Genomic DNA, 26,033 nt, shown 5'->3' with positions numbered 1-26,033 from the left:
CTGTTGATGAAGGCACTGGGCTCACCTGCTGGCGCCTTGATGGCCACATGTGTACAGTCTATTGCACCCTGGACGCGGGGGAAGCCAGCAATGGCCGCGAAGCCTCTGGCTCTCTGTGTCTGGCTTGCCTGGTCACAGTGGAAATGGATGAAGGTCAATGCACGCCTGAACAGAGCACCTGTAACCTGCTTGACACAAGGGTGGACAGCTGATTGAGAGAGACACCGCAAAGATCACCCACTGAGCCCTGGAAGGAGCAAGAGGCATAGAAGTTGAGGGCAACTGTGAGCTCCAGAGCCATTGGCATGGGGTGTCCACCCACACAGTTAGCGCAGATCTCAGGCCCAATCATCTGACAGATATAGTTGACTGTCTCCCTTGAGAGATGAAGCCTCCTTCGGCACTGCACCTCAGGCATATTGAGGTAGCTGCTTCACCGCCTGTATACCCTGGCAGCAGGATAGTGGCGTCTTCTGCAGCCTCTTCCGCCTTGGTCCACCTCTTGGCCCTGCACCCCTTGTGCCTGCGCCTGTCCTCCCAAAGGTGGCTCCCCTGGAGGCTGAATGTGCACTCCTGGCCACCTCCCCTTTCTAGCCCTCCTTTCCTCCTTAGAGGACCTGCCTCCAGTGGACAGTTCAGCTCCCATTCCCAGGCTAAGGGAAGGCTTCCTGAAACCTGCAGGCCCAGAAAAGATTCCTCACTGCAGTGCTGACCTGAAGGTTAAGAGTCCAGACAAAGCAGCTGGTATGCCTTTTGAAGTCCTACAGATCACACAGGCAAGTTTCAAAAACTTTGAAAAATCAATATCTAACACTGCACACTCGCGACCCCACTGAGCCCTCTTATCCCACCTGTGGATGAGATTTATACAAATCTCTCCTACCCGCCTGCCCGTTGTGCCCATGCGCCAACCTGAAGATTACATGGGCGCCGAAAAATCGGTGTCGACTGGTGAGTCAAGGGCCTTAAGTAGCCTGTTAATTAGTGGCGGGCGCGCAGTGGACATCATCGCGTGCCCACCCAGCGAAATATCACGATGGCGCACAGTGACATCAGGACGCTCGCCTGACGTCACCACATGTTACTTTACGCGTGGACATGCGGGGTCCATCCCCGCACGCCAACCGGAAAATTCTGCCCCAAGGAGAGGATTTTTCCCTCATCGGGAGGGCTCGGCAGGGGCACGTGAGGGCGGTTGGGAAGCTGACCACTGCCCGCAGTCGGGGCTGGACTGCAATTTCACGCTGGCGGGCCAAGTGAGGCCCACCCAACGTGAAAGGCGAGCAGCAGTGCTCAGCGCTGCCTGTGTGGGGAGGGGGGGAGGGGTGGGAGGGCGAGCGCGAGTTCCCCACATGTGTGCAGGTGCGCACTGGAAAGCTCCCTGAAGCACAGAGCTGCCTCAGGAGGATGAACAGTTTTCAAAATAAAAAATAAAGATTTCTGAAATGTTACAAAACATGTCCCCTCGTGTGACTCTGTCACATGAACAAGGACTTGTTATAAATGAAATTTTAAAAGTTTTATTTTATTTTTATTTGCTATTGGAAACCCCCATCCCACCCATGGATGCGGTTTCCTAAAAAATGCAAAGGTCGCTTGGCCTTTTCACCAGCCTTTTCACCTTTGGGCAGGCAGTGAAAAATTTCTTCAATTACCTTTTTAATGCCCTTAATAGGCCTTTTAACTGTCGGCGAGCGCACACCAGAGGACGATGACGTCATCGTGCGTCATTTTATGCTCGGTTGGGTCGGGCGCCCGCCTGCCTGACGAGCTAAAAATTCTCCCACAAGCATTTATGAATGTGCATCGTGTTTAACATGCTTTAGATGTCACAAATTGTTTAATGCAGATCACAATGTAAAACCTAAAAAGAAAAAGCCAGCCATTAGCAATGCACACAAATATCTCTCGGAACAGAGAGTACCAGAGCCATAATATTTACAGGCTTCAGATAGCCATCCCACATTTGCAGCTTCCGATGGTCATAGTGAGACGTGTCGGTCCAGCTGTAGACTAGCATCTCGGCGTAGGCTGGAATGGGTTGATCCTGTAGAAATGGCATGGGTAGCATTGAGGAATTGAAAAGGATGCAAGACTGGTGGGACTGGTGCAAATAGCAGTGATAAAGTAGCAAGACACATAAATGCAGAGATCAGAGAGGCTTGTTGCAAAAACATTGTACTTATAATAGGAGACTTTAATTTTCACTAAAACTGGGGTAAGCAAAGAGCTCAAATCCCATACGCAGCAAATTTCTTGTATTCAAAGCAGTTTTGGTACAGGATGTCCCTGAAGTAACAAGAGAACAGATCATCTTAGATTCTGTAATGAATAATGAGCCTAATAATCTAACAGTAAGGGAGTACCTAGCTAATGGTGATCATAACATGATAAAATTACCGATTTAAGGTTATTGATGAAAGAAGCAACAGTAACATATGGAAAACCTTTTACACAGTGACTGGTTAAGATCTGGAATGTTCTGCCTGAGAATATGATAGAGGCAGATTCAATCAAAGACTTCAAATGAGAATTGGATAAATATCTGTAGCAATAAAAATTGCAGGGCTACAGGGAAAAGGCAGGAGTATGAGCCTAGGTGTGTTGCTCTTGCAGACAGTGACAAGAACACAACAGGCCAAATGGCCTCTTACTGTGCTGTAGCCATTCTATGATTCTATTCTATGAATTCAATATTAGGTTTGAGCAGGAAGGCAGCTATGTTTTAAAATTTCCCTTTTAACTTAAGGTGAAATAAAATGTTCTGGATGGGGAGAATGGTGATCCTATTAAACCTCTGCCTGGAGACAGGCGCATGTGATCTGGTCATCAACCCAAACCAAAACCAATTGGAAATCATGACCATTTTCACACATTGATAAAGCAAAGGGACAGCTGATTTTGTGAGACACAGGCACAGAGACAAAGAGAGAGAGAGAGAGACAATGAAGCTATGGCTATGAAGAGCAGGTAAAGACTGCTTTTGTGTTGGCAACCAAGTAAGATGTTGGTGAGAGCTGGTTCTCTGCTTGAAAGTAATATGGAGCGGATGGGACTTTGGCGATTTAAGGAACAAGAAATCACTGAGGTAGGCCTTGCTAGTGGAAGTTGGATCTGGGAAACTCAGGCAGAGTGGACTAACTTTTGAAGGACACTGGCAGTTGTATCCTAGTGTGGCAGCAAGAAGTGAGCCTGCTGGAAAACTGGGAGTAACTCATAACTCATTGTTCTAACACTACCTCTCTGCCAGAAATGTGCCACACAGCAAAGGGAGTTGTAAAATGTATGTCCAGGTAATTCTGTTTTTGTTTTGGATTTCCAGCATCCGCAGTAGTTTTTTGTTTTTATGTCCATTGTGTTAGTTAGTTAATGCAAAAGTACCTTTTCTTTAGCTTGATTTATTAATTGTCTGTTAAGTAATGTTTGATTTAAATTGATTTTAGCTTGTTTGTTACAGTAAAAATCTTAAAATCTGAAATCTTGTTCTTCAGTTATTTTCATTGGTCATTTGGAGAATTAATCACTTTTAAAAGTTATTGGCTCCTACAGGAATTGTAACAGGTTTAAATTTAGGAAGGAGGACTTTGGAGAGAGAGGCAGGAATTGATCACAATAGACTGAGAAGAATTATTAATGGATATAACAGCTGATGAACAGAGGGAGGTGTTGGTAGCATACAAGACTTGTACATACCGCCAAGGGCAAGAACACCACATATGCAATTAAACAACCTCGGTCAACAAGGGAAGTGAGAGATAGTATAAAACCATATAAAAAAGGGCTTATACAAGGAAAAAGAACAGTGGAGACCCCAGGGACTGGGAGAGATATTAAGAAAATAGGTTGATAATACAAGTGAGAGCAAGGCTGGATATAGAAAGTTCGAAGGGGAAGTGCAAAAGGAAATAAAGTGAGACAAAGAAGAGATTAGCAGCTAACATAAAAGGGAATCCAAAGTCTTCTGTACGCATGTAAATAGTAAAAAAATTAAAAGATAGTAAGAGGAACGGTCAGGCCAGTCAGGGACCAAAAAGGAGACCAATGCGTGGAAGCAGAGGGCGTGGCTGAAGCACTAAATGAGTACTTTGCGTCGGTAATTACCAAGGAAGAATATATTTCCAAAGTCATAGTGAAAGAGGATATACTAGATGGGTTAAAAATTGATAAAGCGGAGGTATTAGAATGACTGACTGTACATAAAATTTATAAGTCACCACAGCCGTACAGGATGTATCCGAGGATAATAAGGGAAGTAAGGATGGAAATTGTGCAGGTACCGGCCACAACCTTTCAATACTCCTTAGATACAAGGGTGATACCAGAGAACGGGAGAATTGCAAATGTTACACTCTTGTTCAAAAAGTGATGTAAAGGTAAACCCAGCAACTACAGGCCAGTCAGATTCACCTTGATGCTAGGAAAGCTTTTAGAAACAATAATCCCCAGGTAACCCACACTTACACAAGTGTGGATTAATTAAGGAAAGCCGGTAGATTGTGTTAAACTAATTTGATTAAGTACTTTCATGAAGTAACAGAGAGGGTTGATGAAGGTAATGTGGTTGATGTGGTGTACCTGAACTTCCAAAATGCATTTGATAAAGTGCCACATTTTCTTGGCAGCAAAGTTGAAGCCCATGGAATAAAAGGGACGATAGCAGCATGGTTATGAAGTTAACTGAGTGACTGGAAAGGGAGAATCATGATGAACAGTTGTTTTTTGGACTGGAGGATTGTACACAGTGGTGCTCCCCAGATGCTGTCTATACTAGGACTACTGCTTTTCTTGATATATGTTCATGATTTGTCTGCTCATCCTACTCTCTGCTTGGAGACAAAATGATAAAATTGCCTCTCCTTGCATACAGGGTCTCTGCCACCTCCCGGATGCAAAGATGGATCATGTACTGGGAGATATTCACTGCTTTGCCTGATCCTGAAGTGTATAACTTGAAGGCTATGATGACATTGATGGCCACTGGCAGCACTCTCCTCACTCAGGTGTGAGATTGCAGGCTCTTTTGAAGGAGTAGCACAGTTCTGTGACCACTTCCTTGGTGAATCTGGCTTGCATCGGACATTGTTTCTGAGTTAGCTGGAGATAGCAGGAATGCTCCCTGGAAACACATGGTGAATGCGGCTTTCTGTGGAGAGTCTTCCTCTTTCTCCCACTGTGCCGAGCTTCCCCACTCTGGAGCCTTCGCTTAATTTCTCTGTCATGTAGCAGATCACAGGAAACTGCAAATACAGCCCAATCATATCTTGCAGCCTTGATGTGGGCAATTAACAGTATCCTCTGCCCTCCCTGTATAGATACACCATCTGACCACCACAACTCCAAAACTTTAATACTTCCACAAACTTTAATAGAACAGAAGTAAGTCAAAGTCACACCTCACCTGCAGGTTAGATGACTGGTCCTTTAAATAGCACTAGTGGGAATTCCCTCATGCAGCTGAATTTGTGTACAGTTGTGAATGATTAGCACATCCGTACACTGGGTCTGCATGATCCAAGTCTCCAGAACATGCATCTAATTAGCCGAAATGGCTAATTGACATCACAATGCAACTACTCTGGCACATGCATGACATGCCTATGTTCACATCCTTCCCAACATGCATGCTGCATGGACAATGGTAAAAGTGTATCATGTGTCATTTCCTTCTTTGACCCTTCCATAGCATTGAAACCAGTGGTATTATGGAGTCCAATTTTGTGACCTTAAAGCTTTGCTTTGGTATGGACTACCCATTTCCTCAATAAAACATGAGCATGGAAGGCAATGAACATACACTCAATCTGTGACTGAGAAAGTGTTCCCTTTAACTGACCATGTAGTGTAGCAGATAATCAGCAGGTTCAGGGCTGTCAAGCCAGGCTGGAAAATGGATGTGCTGGAGTTGGCCTTTAACTCCTTGATCTTCACTGTGTGACCCCTTTTTGCAAAGGAGAATCAAAACAACCTTTGCTTTCATCCTGAAAATTGTTTTTCAACCAGTTAATTGTCACAGACCAGGGTCATTGCAGCACTTGACTGCCTCAGCCCCCAGTAATGAGAACAACTCCTGTGTCATAAACTTCACTGTCGCAGCTGGTATGAACAACTGAAAGGGAGAGTGACATTTTACTAAGAGCATTTATTCTGCACTGGTCACAACTGGTCATTTTTGGCACTTTTTTAACTTTCACTTGTTAATATGTCACCTATTCCTAAGGAACAGGGATATGTTATATATATATATATATATATATATGAGTCATTATCAGAAAAATGAACTGCAGCCTATCCTTCGCTGAGCCTAAACCATTCAATTGTCTATAATTTTATCTCTTTACTATGGGGTAGTTTTAACCTACAGTGATTACATAAAATGGGCAATATCAGGTCAGACATCCATAATATAGTCTGCCCTTCGGAAAAGGTGTGTAACCAACTGCCATTGATATTGCCTCTTTTAAGCCATCATCCAATGTTAATATTACTCCCTTTTACTTTGATGGCTTAAAATATAAAAAGAAGCTTCCTAGATAGTTGACAATCAGTAGCAGAAAGAAAAGATTTAAATATGCTATGTTGCGTAGGCATGTTTTCCATAAAGAAAGTGCCCTTCAAGAAAAGGCAGAGATGAGTAGCGAGGTCATCTGGATGTAGGTGATGATTGACAAATAAATAAAAGTCGTGATGCAGGATTCGTTTTCTGAATGTCTTTGGGCAGAAAGTTATTAGTAAAGATATCTTGCATTGTAAAAGTCAGATTAGATCTGAGGGTGACAGAGATTCAGTTTCCTCACTTCAATAAACCTTGACTGATTAATAAACGCTGATTTATGATTACTGAATCGAAGCTGGTAAAAATAAAACCTGCTTGAGGGGATGGTTGGAAATGTTGAGCAGTTTGGGTCTCACCCATTGGAATTTAGAAGAATGAAAGGTGATATTTTTGAAACATATAAGCTCCTAAGGGGTTTTGACAGGGTGCATGCTGAGAGAATGTTAAAGTAGTTTCTGCTGTGATAAACTGAGTTATGTTAGTAGGTTTGGCTTTGGAACATGAGATTCAAGCACATAGACTGCACGGAAATAGTAAAACAGGGATCCTAATTCCAACGGCATCAAACCTTTATGTACATTCATGGAAAAGCTTAATGGAAACAAACCATTTACAATGGACATCCATGGCCCAACACCCCATACCCGTCAGGAAACCAGCAAAAGCTCAACTCCTGGTCTCTAAACAGTTGGATAGCAGAGTTGTTTATAGAGCAGTGGGAGCAGGTATGCCTTGCATCCAGCAGGACTGACAGTTAGTGGAGCTCCTATTGCTAATCCCTCTCAACATGTGACCCAGATTACCTTGCCATCCAGACCGTGACAGGTACCTTCCTCACCTTAAGGCTTCTCGGCCTGAGGGGAACCACACAGACGGCCTGCTTCAGTCTCTGGCAGCTGTATGCCTGTTCCAATTCCCCTCTCCGGTTCTCCAAAGAGGCTTTGGGCTACTCTAATTGTGGCTTTTGCTAATACCACATGCAGCTCACCATTCGAGGGCTCCTGCTTCTTCTGCCTGCTTGTCCCTCTCTCTCCTCGTGGCTTCTGGTCCCATCCCTTTCTTCAGCCTGCACTTGGGGCCTCAGGCTCTGCACCTGCCCTCCCACCTCCACCTTGCCAAGAACACTGCCAATTCCCCTAACTGGCGTCCTCCTGAGCAATTAACCTCTGCTGGTGGGGGCCCAGTTCCCTGCAGGAAATGCCTCCAGTAGGTGGGGCCCAGTGTTTGGCCCCGTGCCGAAGTTGGGAAGTCAGATGTCACCAGGCCCGACACAACGCCCTCGCTATATTTTGATGATTAGGATTTGTGTTGATTCAGCACCATGTTCCACTTGTGTTATTAAACTGTATCTGTAAACTCAGACATGACATTAAACATCACCTGCAAAACCTCTTTCTTAGGAATGTGTAACACGATTTTCATTGGAATATTTCAAGCAGAAAAAATAAGGTATCTCAAGGGGCTGAATGGCCAACTCCTCCTAATTCTTGGGCTCTTGCGTTCTTGAAATGATTCAAATAAATGCCAGCACTACTGACTTTTTACAGATTTTTGTAGTGTTCCCTTTTCTCCTACAGTTTTAACCTCTGCATTTCCCTGAGTTACTTGGTGCTTGTATACTACACAGACCTTTCCCTATTTCACTCACTGTTCCAATACTCACAACCCTTACCTTTTAAATTAAAATAATTACAAATTGATATTTGCTTTCACTTTATAAGCATAAGGGTTCCAATTCTGCAGCCATGGCACTCCCCAGGTGATGGAATAGTTATATTTAACCTTTTGTATATCTGCATTTTATTCCATGCCCTATAGGCTATGTTACTAAGGCTGATTTAAATTCCTTTTAGTGAAGATTCAATGGCCCTGAAAATCGGCAGGGAATTCAGACACACTTCCATAAGCAAGCATGAGTGGAGGGGACAGAAAGTTGACAAGAACCTTGGTATTCTGAAACCCAGCCTACAGTTCCAATGTTCAGATAGGACCTCTTGAGGCAGATCCTCCATTTGGCCTGGGTAGAATAGCTGTACAAATGCAAGATCACAGGACATACATTTCCATAGCTACTGCGGATGCTGGAAATCCAAAACAAAAACAGAATTACCTGGAAAAACTCAGCAGGTCTGGCAGCATCGGTGGAGAGGAAATCAGTTAACGTTTCGAGTCCTCATGACCCTTCGGCAGAACTGAGTATAGTTAGGAACAATACTTCTTCAGAGAGGGCATTTCTTGAAGAGAGGTGGCAGTCAATCAAACACAGAGATAAAAACAAAAAGCTAGAAGCTACTGCAGATGCTGGAAATCCAAAACAAAAACAGAATTACCTGGAAAAACTCAGCAGGTCTGGCAGCATCGGTGGAGAAGAAATCAGTTAATGTTTCGAGTTCTCATGACCCTTCGGCAGAACTGAGTATAGTTAGGAACAATAGGAACAATTTTAGCTTTTTGTTTTTATCTCTGTGTTTAATTGACTGCCACCTCTCTTCAAGAAATGCCCTCTCTGAAGAAGTATTGTTCCTAACTATACTCAGTTCTGCCGAAGGGTCATGAGGACTCGAAACGTTAACTGATTTCTTCTCCACCGATGCTGCCAGACCTGCTGAGTTTTTCCAGGTAATTCTGTTTTTGTTATACATTTCCATAGGTCATTTTTCCAATGTCGTAGCAGCGGGCAAGATACCTTGCCACTGATGCAGGTTTGGAATATTTCAGTTAACATCCAGAGTTATCTAAATGTTTGATATGTTTATACAGGTGATTGAAACCTGTTGAATGTTTTCTCTTTTTTTGAAATGTTTTAATGAAAATCCTGTTACACATTTCTAAGAAAGATTTTTGTAAGTAGGGTTAATGTCATACCTGAGTTTACAAACTAACAGAAGTGGAATAAGGTACTGAATCAGCAAAAATCTTAACCATCAAAACAAACCTACTAGCATAACTCAGTTTAACACAGCAGATATAATTTTAACCAACAGCTAAAGCCAGCACTAATCTGGTAGCAATGCAGCAGGTATCATGTGGCTGCCATTTTGGGGGTTTAGACTTTGTGGAAATAATTCCATTATAACTTGTTTGCCCGTGACCTCTTGAGGTCATTCAGTCATGAAACACTTTGTGTCCCATTTACTGGGGTGCAATATAAATTTTTAATAAAGGTTTTCATTCATGCTTCAAAATGTATTGTAGCAGTTATTATGTAAATGGCAATAAAAGGACCTTTTCTAACCTTTTCTAAGTTCACGAAAAAGATTTAGAAATTGCTAAGAGGAAACAAAGCCAACAGTGGAGATGGAAATTGAATAAGAAAAACACTGTAAAACCTTAAAGGACTAATTATATAAATATGGAAATTTTGAACCTTTTGGCAAACCCTTTAGCAGAAGAAGAAAAACTTGGTCTGAATTTTAACAAATTTTGTGTGTGTGTGAAAGGAAGAACAAAGGAACATGTAGATTTTAATGAGCAGTTTCATGCAAGCAGTCTGCTTCCATTTAATTAAATGGAGCCTTTGTTTAACTCAAATGATTAAAATGGATTTCAGTTCAACCACAGCAGCACAATCTGATAATCGCTATTAGTGCTGCCATTAGCATTGATGCTGGTATTAGTCTGCACAGTACACACTATTAAGCAGCAATGAATCAATATGTAATTATCAGTTTACATATATTTTTGGCACGTTTACATACTGCTACCACCATTTTGCATTAGAAAGTGAGAGAAAAAAGTAACCATGCAATCTAATACTGCCAGCTGAAGAAATCATTCCATCTAACTTTGCTCATACTGAATCAGGGTTTTAATAAGAAAAGAAACTAGCACCAGAATCCCTTGAAAACCCCCTTCAGAAAAACAGGTCACCTGATCATTATCATATTGCTATTTGTGGGAGTTTGCTGTGCACAAATTGGCTACCGCTATTTACCACATTACAACCGTGACTAGTTTCAAAAGTGTTTCATTAGCTCGAAAGCAGTCTGGAATGTCCTGTGATCATAAAGGATGGTATATAAGGACAAGACTGTCTTTTCCTATTCTGGATAAGAAACTATGGCCGGGATTTGTCGTGCCCGCCAGCGCCGGGGTTGTTTGGTGACGTGAGCAGACAATATGGTGCGATCGGTTTCATAACGGCATGAAACCAGTTCATGATCGTCTGCTCAGGCAAACCAACCAACCGCATTTCACGCCATCGGACATCAGGAACATCATTGTAATACATCTTTTTTTTTATTCATTCACCGGATGTGGGCATCTTTGATTGGGCCAGCATTTATTGCCCATCCCTAGTTGCCCTTGAGAAGGTGGTGGTGAGCTGCCTTCTTGAACTGCTGCAGTCCATGTGGTTTAGGTACACCCACAGTGCTGTTAGGAAGGGAGTTCCAGGATTTTGACCCAGCGACAGTGAAGGAACAGCGATATATTTCCAAGTCAGGGTGGTAAGTGACTTGGAGGGCACTTCCAGGTGGTGGTGTTCCCATCTATCTGTTGCCCTTGTCCTTCTAGATGGTAGTGGTCGTGGGTTTGGAAGATGCTGTCTAAGAAGCCTTGGTGAATTCCTGCAGTGTATCTTATGGATGGTGCACACTGCTGCTACTGTGCAGTGGTGGAGGAAGTGAATGTTCGTGGATGTGGTGCCAATCAAGCGGGTTGTTTTGTCCTTGGCGTTGTCAAGCTTCTCGAGTGTTGTGAGAGCTGCACTCGTCCAGTCAAGTGGGGAGTATTCCATCACACTCCTGACTTGTGCCTTTTAGATGGTGGACAGGCTTTGGGGAGTCAGGGGGTGAGATACTCATCGCAGATTTCCTATCCTCTGACCTGCTCTTGTAGCCACCGTATTTATATGGCTGGTCCAGTTTATTTTCTAGTCAATGGTAACCGCCAGGATGTTGATAGTGGGGGATTCAGTAATGGTAATTCCATTGAATGTCATGGGGCAATGGTTGGATTCTCTCTTGTTGGAGATGGTCATTGCCTGGCACTTGTGTGGCACGAATGTTACTTGCCACTTCTCAGCCCAAGCCTGAATATTGTCCAGTTCTTCCTGCATTTGGACATGGACTGCTCAGTATCTGAGGAGTCACAAATGGTGCTGAACATTGTGCAATCGTCAGCAAACATTCCCACTTCTGACCTTATGATAGAAGGAAGGTCATTGATGACGCTGCTGAAGATGGTTGGGCCTAGGACACTACCCTGAGGAACTCCTGCAATGACATCCTGGAGCTGAGATGACTGACCTCCAACAACCACAACCATTTTCTTTTGTGTTCTAGGCATGAGTCCAACCAGTGGAGCATTTTCCCCCGATTCACATTGATTCCAGTTTTGCTCAGGTTCCTTGATGCCACACTTGGTCAAATACTGCCTTGATGTCAAGAGCAGTCACTCTCACCTCACCTCGGGAGTCCAGCTCTTTTGTCCCTGTTTGAACCAAGGCAATAATGAGGTCAGGAACTGAGTGGCCCTGGCGGAACCCAAACTGTGTGTCAGTGAGCAGGTCATTGCTAAGCAAGTGCCACTTGATAGCACTGTTGATGACCCCTTCCATCACTTTACTGATGATCGAGAGCAGACTAATGGTAATTGGCCGGGTGGGATTTGTCCTGCTTTTTGTGTACAGGACATATCTGGGCAATTCTCCAAATTGCCAGGTAGATGCCTGTATCGTAGCTGTACTGGAACAGCTTGGCTACGGGAACAGCAAGTTCTGGAGCACATGTCTTCAGTACTATTGCTGGAATATTGTCAGGGCCCATAGCCTTTGCAGTATCCAGTGCCTTCAGCCATTTTTTGATATCGCGTGGAGTGAACCGAATTGGCTGAAGACTGGCATCTGTGATGCTGGAGACCTCCGGAGGAGGCCAAGGTGGATCATTCATTTGACACTTCTGGTTGAAGATTGTTGCACATACTTCAGTCTTATTTTTTGCACTGATGTGCTGGGCTCTCCCATCATTGACGATGGGGATACGTGTGGCGCCTCCTCCTTCAATGAGTTGTTTAATTGTCCACTACCATTCACAACTGGATATGGTAAGACTGCAGAACTTAGATCTGATCTGTTGGTTGTGGAGTTGCTTAGCTCTGTCTATCACTTGCTGCTTATGCTTTTTGGCATGCAAGTAGTCCTGTGTTATAGCTTCACCTGGTTGACACCTCAATTTTAGGTATTCCAGATGCTGCTCATGGCATGCCCTCCTGCACTCTTCATTGAACCAGGGAGGATCCCCTGGCTTGATGGTAATGGTAGAGTGGGGAATATGTCCAGCCATGAGGTTACAGATCATGGTTGAGTACAATTTTGCTGTTGCTGAAGGTCCACAGTGCCTCATGGTTGTCCAGTCTTGTGTTGAAGGATCTGTTCGAAATCTATCCCATTTAGCGTAGTGGTAGTGCTTCACAACACAATGGAGGTATCCTCAATGTGAAGGCAGGGCTTTGACTCCACAAGGACTGTATGGTGGTCACTCCTACCAATACTGTCGTGGACAGATGTATCTGCAGCAGGCAGGTTGGTGAAAATGAGGTCAAGTATGTTTTCCCTTTTGTTGGTTCTCTCCCCAACTGTTGCAGACCCAGTCTACCTACAATGCATTGTTAACTTTTTGGTAAAGTTCACAAACAAAGAAAAATGTATGGCGGAATCATCCCAGGTTTGCGCTAAATGTGATAGCGGGCAGGTAAAATAAACTTTTACCCACTGGCCACGATGACAGGTTTTCATGCTGTACCGTCCAAACTGGCCTAATTATTTATGCATTCCCAGGATTCACGTCATTTCCATGGCGGGCAGGGTCTCGTTCGCCCACTCGCCATCACCTTGTCGCTTCATCATGCTGGGTGCTATATTTAAAGTCCAGCCGTGCACACCACATGGAGAAAGGTAAGTCTCGGGGATGGGATGGGAGTCACGGAAAGGTTGTCAGCAAGGCGTGGAGGAGAGACTGCAACTGGGTGAATATGAGTGGTGGCAGGATGAGACCCTTAAGTGGGTATTAATTGCCCACTTTAGAGCCTCAATTGATGGCGGGTGGGAAGGCCACCCGCAAGTCTTCCCATCCCGAACTTAATAGGGCAGGAGGTGAGAAGGCAGCGGGAACTCAACCTCACGTCCTCCTGCCTGATCAAATGGTCCCTTGACTCAGAGCTTCCCTTTGGGGGTAGGGTAAGGTTGTGGGGAGGAGGGCATTAAATTCCATCCTTTGTGCCCTCCTCACAACTTGCTTTTCTTTGTCTCGTCAGCAAACTCAGCTATAATATGCTCGATCCTTCATCTGCATTATGAATATAATTGTACAAAGGTGAAGCCCCAGCACTGATTTCTGTGGCACCCTAATAGTTACAGTTTGCCAACCTGAAAATGACCCATTTATCCCGACCCTCTCTTTCCTCTTAGCTAGCTAATCCTCTATCCATGCTAATGTATTACCCCAACATCGTGTGCTCTTATCTTGTGCAGTAACCTTTCAAGTGGCACCTTATCAAAGGTCTTTTGAAACTGCAAATATACAACATCTACTGGTTCCTCTTTATCCACCCTACTTATTACATCCACAAAGAGGTCTATTAAATTTGTCAAACACTATTTTCTTTTCATGAAACCATATTGACTCTGCATGATTGTATTATGATTTTCTAAATGGCCTACTATTACTTCCTTAATAATGCATTCCAATGACAGATATTAGGCTAACTGGCCTATAATTCCTGCTTCCCGTATAACTCCTTTCTTGAACAGGGGCATTACATGTGCAGTTTTCCAATCCAATGGGACTTTTCTAAAATCTAGTGAAATTTGAAGGATTACAATCAATGTATCGCTATCTCTGCAGCCACTTCTTTTAAGACCCAAGGATGCAGACCATCAGGCCCAGGGGACTTCTCAGCCTATCATCCCATTAGGTTTCCTAGTAATTTTTCACTTGTGATATTGATTGTTTTATGTTCCTCCCTCCCTTTTGCTCCTTGATATTCTACTATTCTACGAATGCTTTTTGTATCTTCTACCATGAGGACAGATACAAAATGCTTGTTCAGAGTCTCTGTCATTTCCTTGTCCCCATTACTAATTCCATAGCCTCATCTTCTAAAGGACAGATGTGTAATTTAGCTACTCTCTCCCTTTTTATATAGTTGTAGGAGCTCTTACTGTGTTTATATTTCTTGCTAGTTTACTTTCATATTCTAATTTCTCGCTCTTTATTAATTTTTTAGTCATCCTTTACTGATTTCTAAAATTTTCCCAACCTTCTGGCCTACCCTTAGTCTATGCAGCATTGTACTCTTCATTCAACTTGATACCATCCTTAACTTCCCTAGTTAGCCACAGATGATGCTTCTTTCTCATTGAGCCTTTCTTTCTCAATGGAATATATCTTTGATGAGAGTTATGAAATATCTCCTTAAATCTCTGACACTGCTTACCTACCATCCAATCTTTTAACGTATTTTCCCAGTCCACAGCAGCCAACTTTTTTTATGCTTTAAAGAGATGTGAGTATCAGCGGGTAGGCCAGCTTTTGTTGCCCATCCCTAATTGCCCTTGAGAAGGTGGCGGTGAGCCACCTTCTTGAACTGCTGCAGTTCATGTAGTGTAATTACAGTCACAGTGCTGTTAGGAAGGGATTTCCAGGATTTTGACCCAGCAGCAGTGAAGGAACAGTGATATAGTTCCAAGTCAGGATGGGTGTGTGGCTTAGAGGGGAACTTGCAGGTGTTCCCATGCATCTACTGCCCTTGTCCTTCTAGATGGTAGAGGTCATGGGTTTGGAAGATGCTGTTGAAGGAGTCTTGGTGAGTTGCTGCAGTGCATCTTGTAGACGGTACACACTGCTGCTGCTGTGCATGAGTGGTGGAGTGAGTGAATGTTTAAGGTGGTGGACAGGGTGCCGATCAAGTGGGTGGTTTGGCCTGGAAGGTGTCAAACTTCTTAAGTGTTGGCAGACAGGCTTTGGAAAGACAGGAGGTGAGTTACTCTCTGCAGAATCCCCAGCCCCTGACCTGCCTTTGTAGCCACAGTACTTATATGGCTGATCCAGGGCAGCTTTTAGTCAATGGTAACCCTCAGGATGTTGATAGTGTGGATTACAGTGATGATAATACCATTGAATGTTAAGATTGGATTATCTCTTGTTTGAAGATGGCCATTGCCAGGCACTTGTGTTTTTTTTATTTTTCACGGGATGTGGAAGTCGCTGGCTAAGCCAGCATTTATTTGTCGTCCCTAATTGCCCTTGAAAAGGTGGTGGCGAGCTGCCTTCTTGAACTGCTGTAGTCTATGTGGTGTAGGTACATCCACAGAGCTGTTAGGATGGGAGTTCCAGGATTTTGACCAGTGACAGTGAAGGAACAGCGATATATTTCCAAGTCAGGATGGTGAGTGGTTTGGAGGGGAACTTCCAGGTTGTGGTGTTTCCATTTGTCTGCTGCCCTTGTCCTGCTAGACGGTAATGGTCGTGGGTTTGAAAGATGCTGTCTAAGAGTCGTGGTGAGTTTCTGCAGTGCATCTTGTAGATGGTAAACGCTGCTGCCACTGTGCACTGGTGGTGGAGGGAGTGAATGTTTGTGGATAGGGTGCCAATCAAGTGGCTACTTTGTCCTGAATGACATCAAACTTCTTGAGTGTTGCTGGAACTGCACTCATCCAGGTAAGTGGATCCATCACACTCCTGACTTGTACCTTGTAGATGGTGGACAGGCTTTGGGGTGTCAGGAAGTGGGTTACTTGCTGCAGGATTCCTAGCCTCTGACCCACTCTTGTAACCACAGTATTTATATGGCCAGTCCAGTTGAATTTCAGGTCAAAGGTAACCCCCAGGATGTTGATAAAGGGGGATTCAGTGATGATAATGCCATTGAACATCAAGGGGTGATGGTTAGACTCTTCTTGTTGGAGATGGTCATTGCCTGGCATTTGCTGCTTATCAGCCCAAGCCTGGATATTGTCCAGGTCTTGCTGCATTTGGACATGGACTGCTTCAGTATCTGAGGAGTCACGAATGGTGCTGAACATTGTGCAATCATCAGCAAACATCCCCACCACCACAACCATCCCAACCACGAAGATCCCCAACAACCACAACCATTTTCCTCTGTGCTAGGTATGACTACAACCAGTGGAGCGTTCTCCTCCTGATTCCCATTGACTCCAGTTTTGGTGAGCCTCCTTGATGCCACACTCGGTCAAATGCTGCCTTGATATCAAGGGCAGTCACTCTCACCTCACCTCAGGAGTTCAGCTCTTTTGTCCATGTTTGAACTAAGGCTGTACGGAGGTCAGGAACTGAGTGGCCCTGGCAGAACCCAAACTGTGCGTCAGTGAGCAGGTTATAGCTAAGCAAGTGCTGCTTGATAGCACTGTTGATGACTCCTTTACTGATGAGGGTATTTGTGGAGCCCCCTCCTCCAGTGAGTTGTTTAACTGTCCACCACCATTCATGACTGGATGTGACAGGATCACAGAGCTTAGAACTAATCTATTGGTTGTGGAATCACTTAGCTCTGTCTATCACTTGCTGCTTATGTTGTTTGGCATGCAGGTAGTCCTGTGATATAGCTTCACCAGGTTGACACCTCATTTTTAGGCATGCTTGATGCTGCTCCTGGCATGCCCTCCTGCACTCTTCATTGATCCCCTGGCTTGGTGGTGATGGTAGATTGGGGAATTTGACAGGCCATGTGTTTACAGATTGTGGTTGAGTACAGTTCTGCTGCTGCTGATGGCCCACAGCGCCTCATGGTTCCCCAGTCTTGAGTTGCTAGATCTGTTTGAAATCTACCCCTTTTAGCACAGTGGCCATGCCACACAACATGATGGAGGGAATCCTCAATGTGAAGACTGGACTTCGTCTCCACAAGGACTGTTCAGTGGTCACTCCTACCTATACTTTCATGGACAGGTGCATCTGTGGCAGGCAGGTTGGTGAGGATGAGGACAAGTATGTTGTTCCCTCTAGTTGGTTCCCTCATCACCTACCACAGATCTGGTCTAGCAGCTATATCCTTTTAGGACCGAGCCAGTCTTGGTTATGGACATTGAAGTGCCCCATCCAGAGTACATTCTGCACCCTTGCCACCCTCAGTGCTTCCTCCAAGTGGTGTTCAACATACAGGAGTACTGATTCATCAACTGAGGGGTGGGGTTGGGGGGATTGGTTGGTAGTGCAGTACGTGAGAATCAGCAGGAGGTTTCCTTGCCCCTATTTGACCTGAAGCCACGAGACTTCATGGGGTCTGCGGTTGATGTTGAGGACTCCCAGCGCGACTCCTAGGCCAACTCTCTCCTGACTTGTTACCACTGTGCCACCAACTCTGCTGAGTCTGTCCTGCTGAAGGGACATGATATACCCAGGGATGGTGATGGTGGTGTCTGGGACATTATCTGTAAGATATGATTCCATGAGGATGACTATGTCAGGCTGTTGCTTGACTAATCTGTGAGACAGCTCTCCCAATTTTGGCACCAACCCCCAGATGTTAGTAAGGAGGATTTTGCAGCGTCGACAGGGCTGAGATTGCCATAGTCATTCCTGGTGCCTAAGTTGATGCTTAGTGGTCCATCCAGTTCCATTCCTTTTAGAATTTTTAGTGGTTTGATACAACTGAGTGGGTTGCTAGGCCATTACAGAGGGCAGTTCAGAGTCAACCGCATTGCTGTAGCTCTGGAGTCACATGTACGCCAGACCAAGTACGGAAGGCACTAGTGAACCAGATGGGTTTTTCTGACAATCGTTTCATGATCATCATTAGACTTTTATTTGCAGGGGCAGGATTTTTAAGTTGGCGGGCAAGCATGATCGGCAGGTCCAGGATCGGCCAGGGAACAGACCGCCGACCACGATCGGCCCCCAGATGAAGCGCGTGCTGTAAGGCTCAGCGCTGCCAGGATGGGCGCAGGAGGAGGGCAAGCACTGAAGTCAGCACGGGCGAGCGCTCACAGAAATCTCCCTGAAGGCAGAGAGCTGCCTCAGGGAGCTGAAGACCTGAACAACCTAAAATAAAGGTCACAGAAATTGGAATAAAAGTGGCCAAGCTTAATAATCAGTCACCCGAAAATGTAGGTAATGAAAATGCTGCCCACAGAAATTTATTATTAAATTTATTTAACCTGAATGTTGTCCAGGTCATTCTGCATATGAACACGGATTGTTTCAGCATCTGAGGAGTTGCAAATGATGCTTAACACTGATCAATCATCAGCAAATATCCCCACTTCTGACCTTATGATGGAGGGTAAGTCATTGATGAAGCAGCTGAAGATGGTTGGGCCTAGTACCCTACCCTGAGGAACACCTACAGTGATATCCTGGAACTGAGATAATTGACTTCCAAATACCACAACCATCTTTCTTTGTGCTAGGTGTGACTCTAACCAATGGAGAGTTTTCCCTCTGATTCCCATTGACTAGTTTTGCTAGGGCTCCTTGATGCCACACTCAGTCAAATGATGTCTTGATGTCAAGGGCAGCCACTCTCACCTCACTTCTTGAGTTCATCTCTTTTGTCCATGTTTTGGACCAAGGCTGTAATAAGGTCAGGAGCTGAGTGGCCCTGACAGAACCCAAACTGAGCATCAGTGAGCTGGTTATTTTGGCATCCCTTCCATCACTTTGCTGACAATTGATTGTAGACTGGTGGGATAGTAATTGGCCAGGTTGGATTTGCCCTGTTTTTTGTGTAAAGGACAAACCTGGGCAATTTTCTACATTGTCGGGTAGATGCCAATGTTATAGCTATAATGGAACAGCTTAGCTAGGGGCACAAGTCCTTAGTATTATGTACTCTGTCTTCATACCGTTGTAATTGCCTTTATTTAACTTTAAGACACTAGCTTCAGACCCAAGTTTCTCATCCTCAATTTAAATGTGAAATTTTATCATGTTGTTCTTTACCCTGAGATAAATAATGCCTCATTACATATTACCAAGTCTAAAATAGCCTGTTCTTTGATTGGTTCTAGAATATATTGTACAAAGAAACTGGTTTAAAAATAAATGGCCTCCAATTTAAGACAGAGATGAGGAGAATTTTTTTCCCTCAGAGGGCTGTTAGTCTATGGAATTCTCTTTCCAAGAGAGCTGAAAAGGCTGAGTCATCGAATATATTCAAGGCTGAGCTAGATAAATTTTTGATTAGCAAAGGAGACCCAAGCCATCTGAGAAAAGTGTGAAAGCTTTGTCCACATAAAATCCATACTTGTGAGGTTGTCCACTTAGATAGAAGGAATAGAAAACAGTATATTGTTTGCATGGTATGTGTAATGTTTTTAGCATGTGGACAGCCTCACATTTTCCCACATTATTATGCATCTACAAAATTTTTGCCCACTCACTTAACCTATCTAGATCCTTTTTCACACTCCTTATGTCCTCTCCACAACTTTCTCTCCTACCTATCTTTGTGTCATCAGTAAATTTAGCTATATATAGCCTTGGTTAGGCCACACTTGGAATATTGCATGCAATTCTGGTTGCCACATTACCAGAAGGATATGGAGGCATTGGAGAGGGTGCAGAGGAGGTTTACCAGGATGCTGCCTGATCTGGAGGTTATTAGCTATGAGGTGAGGTTGGAGAAACTCGGATTGTTCTGACTAGAGCGACGGAGATTGAGGGGCAACTTGATAGAAGTTTACAAAATTATGAGTGGCATGGACAGAGTAGATAGTCAGAAGCTTTTACCCGGGATGGAAGAGTCAATTACTAGGGGACATAGATTTAAGGTGAGAGGAAAAAACTATAGAGGAGAGGTGCGGGGCAAGTTTTTTACGCAGAGGGTAGTGAGTGTCTGGAATTCGCTGCCAGAGGAGGTGGTGGAAGCAGGTACGATAGTGGTGTTTAAGAGGCAGCTTGACAAATACATGAATAGGATGGGAATAGAGGGATACGGACCCTGGAAGTGCAAAATGTTTTAGTTGATGGGCAATATGATCGGTGCAGGCTTGGAGGGCCAAAGGGCCTGTTCCTGTGCTGTACTTCTCTTTGTTCTTTGTTCAATCACACATTCAATCCCTTCATCCATTGTAAATAGTTGAGGTCCCAGCACTGCCAACCCAAAAATGACCTTATCCCTACCTGCTGCTTCCAGTTAGCTAACCAATCCTCTATCTGTGCTAATATGTTACTCTCTACACCATGAGCTCTTATCTTATGTAGTAACCTTTGATGTGGCACCTTATCAAATGCTTTTTGGAAATCCAAGTAGACCAAATTTGCACCTTCCCCATTATTCACTTTTCTTGTTACTTCCTCAAAGAACTCTAATAAATTAGTTTAGCACAATTTCCTGTTCACAAAACCATGTTGACTCTGCCTGAATATATTAATATTTTCTAAGTGCCCTGCTGTAACCCCCTTAATAATAGCTTTGAGCATTTTACTAATGACAGACGTTAGGCAAACTGGCCTGTTATTTCCAGCTTTCTGTCTTCCTCCTTTCCTGAATAGTGGGTTATACTCACTATTTTCCAATCCAGTGGGACATTTCCAGAATCTAGGGAATTTTGGAAAATTACAACCATTGTATCTACTATCTCAGCAGCCACTTATTTTAAGACCTGAGGATGCAGGCCATCAGGTCCTAGGGACTTGTCAGCCTTTAGTTCTAATAGTTTTCTCGTTACCCTTCTCTTGGTGATTGCAATTGCTTTAAGTTCCTCCCTCCCTTTCACCTCTTGATTTACAAGCATTTCTGGGATGGTATTTATGTCTTCTATACCAAAAACAGACACAAAATGCCATTTCGCAATGATTCTGGGTATGATGACCTGCTTGTCCTTAAAGATGACTCCCTGGGATGTGCTGAGCTTATCCCATAAGCCCAAAAATGTCTCACATGATTGTGGACATGTGGGATGGAGTCTGGCCACCCTTTGATAATTGTCCAGAGTTCCTGCAGTATAGAGTCTTTCGATGTCTCCTCATGTAAATGCTGACATATCTGTTGTGCAAAATTCATCAGGTCAATGTGTGGAACATCTCGAGTTCAACGTCGACCTGTAGATCTATGCACACATCTTCGATCTTCATTGGATTGGGCAACCTGCTGAGCGTACTGGATGTGACCGTCAAGTTACCAGGTTTATACTGAACTTCACTTTCATAGCCCTGTATCTTTACTAGTAGATGCTACAGTCTCAGTGGGGTGCTATGGTTTCTCCCAAATCATCTCTGGCAGCTTATGGTTCGTTTCAGACCAAATCTCTTGCCGAGTATGTAGGTGTGAAAATGCACAATTGCAAATACTTAAGGCTAATGTTTCCCTCTCAATTAACTGGACTGCTCCTAAGCCTTTTTGGGATGCACCCACTCCAGGAGTAGTCACTTCTCTGGGATCATAGCATTGTAATATCGATACTTCTGACAAGTGGTTTAATGCCAAATTTTGAGATGCAGGAACTCAGGAAATGTGTTGGCCATATCATTTCTAAATCTACTATTATGTTGTTTTCCCATGTATTAATCATTTGAATACCTAGACATCAGTAAAACAATGCTTTTTAAGTGAATAATATTAGTGCCGGTAGGCATGTTATTTCAAACCATGTGGTATTTTGAACCATTAGTCTTTAGCATGGCTAGAACTTCATTATGCAACAGTTTAAGTATTTAATTCAAATCTATTAAAAACATGAATTACAGAAAACTTTACTTACTTCTGACTGGGGGATGGAATATAGAGGGACCGCTACTTTTCTTGATTCATATTTATAACCTAGACCTGGATGTACAGGGCACAATTTCAAAATTTGAATATGATGCAAGACTTGGAAGTATTGTGAACTGTGAGGAGGATAGTGGTGGACTTCAAGAGGATATAGACAAACTGGTGGAATGGGTATTCAAATGGCAGATGACATTTAATGGAGAGAAGGGTGAAGTGATACATTTTGGTCAGAAGAATGAGGAGAGGTGACAAAAAATAAAGGGTACAATTCTAAAGAAAATGCAGGAGCAGAAGGACCTGGATGTACATGTGCTTAAGTCATTGAAGGTGGCAGGGCAGGTTGAGAAAGCAGTTAACAAATTAGACTGATTCCCAAGTTTTATAAATAGGGGCACACAGTACAAAACCAAGTAAATTATGAACGTTCATAAAACATTGGTTCAGCCTCAACAGGAAGGATGTGAATATTTTAGAAAAGGTGCAGAAAAGATTTACAAGAATGGTTCTGAGGATAAGAGATTTAAGCTATGTGGATACATTGGTGAAGCTGGGGCTGTTCTCCTTGGAGAAGAGAAGGTTGAGAGGAGATTTGCTAGACATGTTGAAAATCATGAGGGGTCTGGGTAGATCAAACGGGGAGGAACTGTTGTCATTGGCAGAAGGTCGAGAACACTAAGGTGATTAACTAAAGAACCAGAGGCAACATGAGGGAAAACTGTTTTTTTTAATCATTCATGGGATGTGGGCTTTGCTGGCTGGGCCAGCATTCATTGGCAATTGCTAGTTGCCCTTGAGAAGGTGGTGGTGAGCTGCCTTCTTGAACCACTGCATCCATGTGGTGTAGGTACACCCACAGTGCTGTAAGGAAGGGAGTTCCAGGATTTTGGCCCAGCGACAGTGAAGGTACAGTGATATATTTCCAAGTCAGGATGGTGAAAGGCTTGGAGGGGACTTCCAAGTGGTGGTGTTCCCATCTATCTGCTGCCCTTGTCCTTCTAGATGGTGGTGCTCGAGGGTTTGGAAGGTACTGTCTCAGGAGCCTTGGTAAATCCTAGCAGTGCATCTTGTAGATGGTACACACTGCTGCCACTGTGTGTCGGTGGTGGAGGGTGTGAATGTTTGTGGGTGTGGTGCCAATCAAGCGGGCTGCTTCCTTACGCAACAAGTGATTTAGACTTTGAATACACTGCCTGAGCATATGATGGAGACAGATTCCATTGTGGTTTTCAAAAGGGAACTGGATAATTGCCTGAAAAGAAAAGATTTTACAGGGCTACAGGGAAAAGTTCGCAGAGTGGGGCTAGCTGAATTGCTGTTGCAAAGAACTGACACAGAGACAATGTGCTGAGAGGCCTCCTTCTGTGCTGTAACCATTCTATGATTCTAGTATAGATACATTCAAGGAACTTGATAAACACATGAAGAAGAAAAAAGCTGAAGGTTACCCTGATAGTGTGATCAAGAAGGGTGAGAGGACTCTTGTGTGGAACATAAACACCAACAGAGATGAGGTAGGCCAAATGGCCTGTTTCTGCTCTTAAATTCCATGTAAAGCTGCCAGCAGGGAGTACAAATATACCATGTTTCACATCCTCAGGCCATCACAGCCAAGGAACTCTTCCCCCACCCCCCGACACTCCCTGTCCCCCCCACCCCCCCCCCAACACACACTCTCTACCCAAATTTACCTTCCCATTCTTTGCTGCTCGTCCAATCACAGGCTAGTTCCTCCCTGTATTTGTTGCTGATAGGCTCACCATGTTAATATCACATTTGTAACTATTAAACACCAGCCCTTTTTTAAGGCCACTTGCACCAGCAGATGTAAATTTCGATCATGCTCCTGTTTCACCCTTCCCATGATGGCTATATCATCTGCAATGCATATGCATCCTGGTATTGTACAGGTAATGTGATCCATATGCAGTTGAAAGGGATTCTGGCTAACGGATAGCTCAAAAGTAAGTTGTTAAGGAAGCAATAACGTGCAAATGGGGTACGAAACGTAGTCAGGTCCTGAGACTTCTCTGCTGGAAGCATTGACTAATACCAGTGTTTGATGTTATGTATTGAAACGAACTTTGTTTCTGCCAATTTTGGATGGAGCTCTTCCAAAATAGGGATTTTAGGGCTTTAGCACTTTGTTCAAATGGCTCGGATCAAGGCAACTCATAGTGACCCATCCTTCCTTATGACACATGCGATTGAGCTGCATCAATCCATATACTCCTGTACTTTCTGAATGATCCATTTCATTTCCATTTTTGGGCACCTGGATTTTCAACTTGACCTGCATTGTGAATGCTGCACTTGCATGGTGGATCAATCGATGTTACAGCATGTGTTCTCAAGTGTGACATTGCATCTCCATGAAAACTACCAATCCTATTGAAACACTTGGGATATTGCAATGCCAGTCTACTAACCGAAGTGATTGGTGTATCTTCTGGTGCTGATCTGCTTTGCAGGATCTGGCTGATTCCATGGATGGTTACCAATGTGAGACGTCGACATGCAGGTAGACCATCAATTACTGGGCCTTTGGTGATTTTATTGCGTGAAACAATAATTATTTTCTCTGTGGTCTTTGCCCTGTAAATCTTTCTTTTCTCTATCCCACTTTTATTGTATGAGTGCACAGGAGACAACATGGTGACCCTCCTCCCACGTTTGAGTGTGTGCAAATAAACTAACCCGTTGAGTTCATCCTATCTCAAGTTTGCTCTGGAGTTATTAATAGAAAATTGGATCACGCCAAAACTTATAAAGGGGGAAGCAAATCAAAACACCTTTCTGTTTATGGACGGATGGCGAGAGAAGAAATCAGGGCTGTTTAAATTAACCCCTCCTCCTGTCCATAACAATGTGAAGAGGAACTTGGTTCCACCTGTTTAAAGTGTTAGGTCTCATTCAATAATTTTTGTTTGATTTCCAGAGCTGATGGAAATTTCAGTTAGAACCAAAAATGATGCCACCTGTTCTATAGGTCAGATGCTAAAAAGGAGTTTCTGACTTTGAAAATTCATTAGCTAAAGCTCTGACAGCCTTTGTCTCTTTACCCAGATATTTAAATACAGTAGTTCTTAATATTTATACTTTGCCAACATTACCAAAATGAATCAGCCTACTTTCCATGTATTTATCCCAATACAAGACTTCATGGTTTCTTAATGCATTTCACACCACACCATTGAAATAAGAAACAGGTAATGCTCTTAGAGGAACTGGTTTCATTGTATCTCACGTTATATTTCCAGTTTCCTGTTTTCACAGCAATTGGTCAGCTGTGTAGGGAGATAAATCAAAAGAGAAGATAAAAATACTACAACTAAATTAAAGAATAAGAAGCAGATGAATGAAGAAAAGAACATTTTTTTCAAAATGGTTATCAGCCTGCTGTGAAGGCAAGAAACTAAAAATAATCATGCTGAACACAATAAAACTGGTTCTTAAAATAGTAACTAGGAAACATACAACTGCTAAAAATAGCACTACCTGGTTCTTATTTCAGATGTGTGGTGTGCGTCGCTAAAGGGAAGAACGAAATATTATATTTTAATGAATGTGTAGAAGGTGGTTTATACAATCTTCCACGATTTGACCTCCAGTTTATGCTAAACTATCTAACCTTAGGGTGGGGATTGGGCATACAATTGACTTCAATGACTGTAGGTTCTAGTAAGTAAAACTCAACTCAGGTTTTCCTTCCTGATCACTATTCCTTGGTACTGCTAGAAAGTCTAGATGTGTGAGCATAGGAACATAGGAGCAGGAGCAGTCCATTCTGCCCATTGAGCCCAGTTCA

This window comes from Cetorhinus maximus, chromosome 2 (genome assembly GCF_964194155.1).
Source record: "Cetorhinus maximus chromosome 2, sCetMax3.hap1.1, whole genome shotgun sequence".
Lineage (NCBI taxonomy): Eukaryota > Metazoa > Chordata > Chondrichthyes > Lamniformes > Cetorhinidae > Cetorhinus > Cetorhinus maximus.
This window is presented reverse-complemented; position numbering follows the sequence as displayed.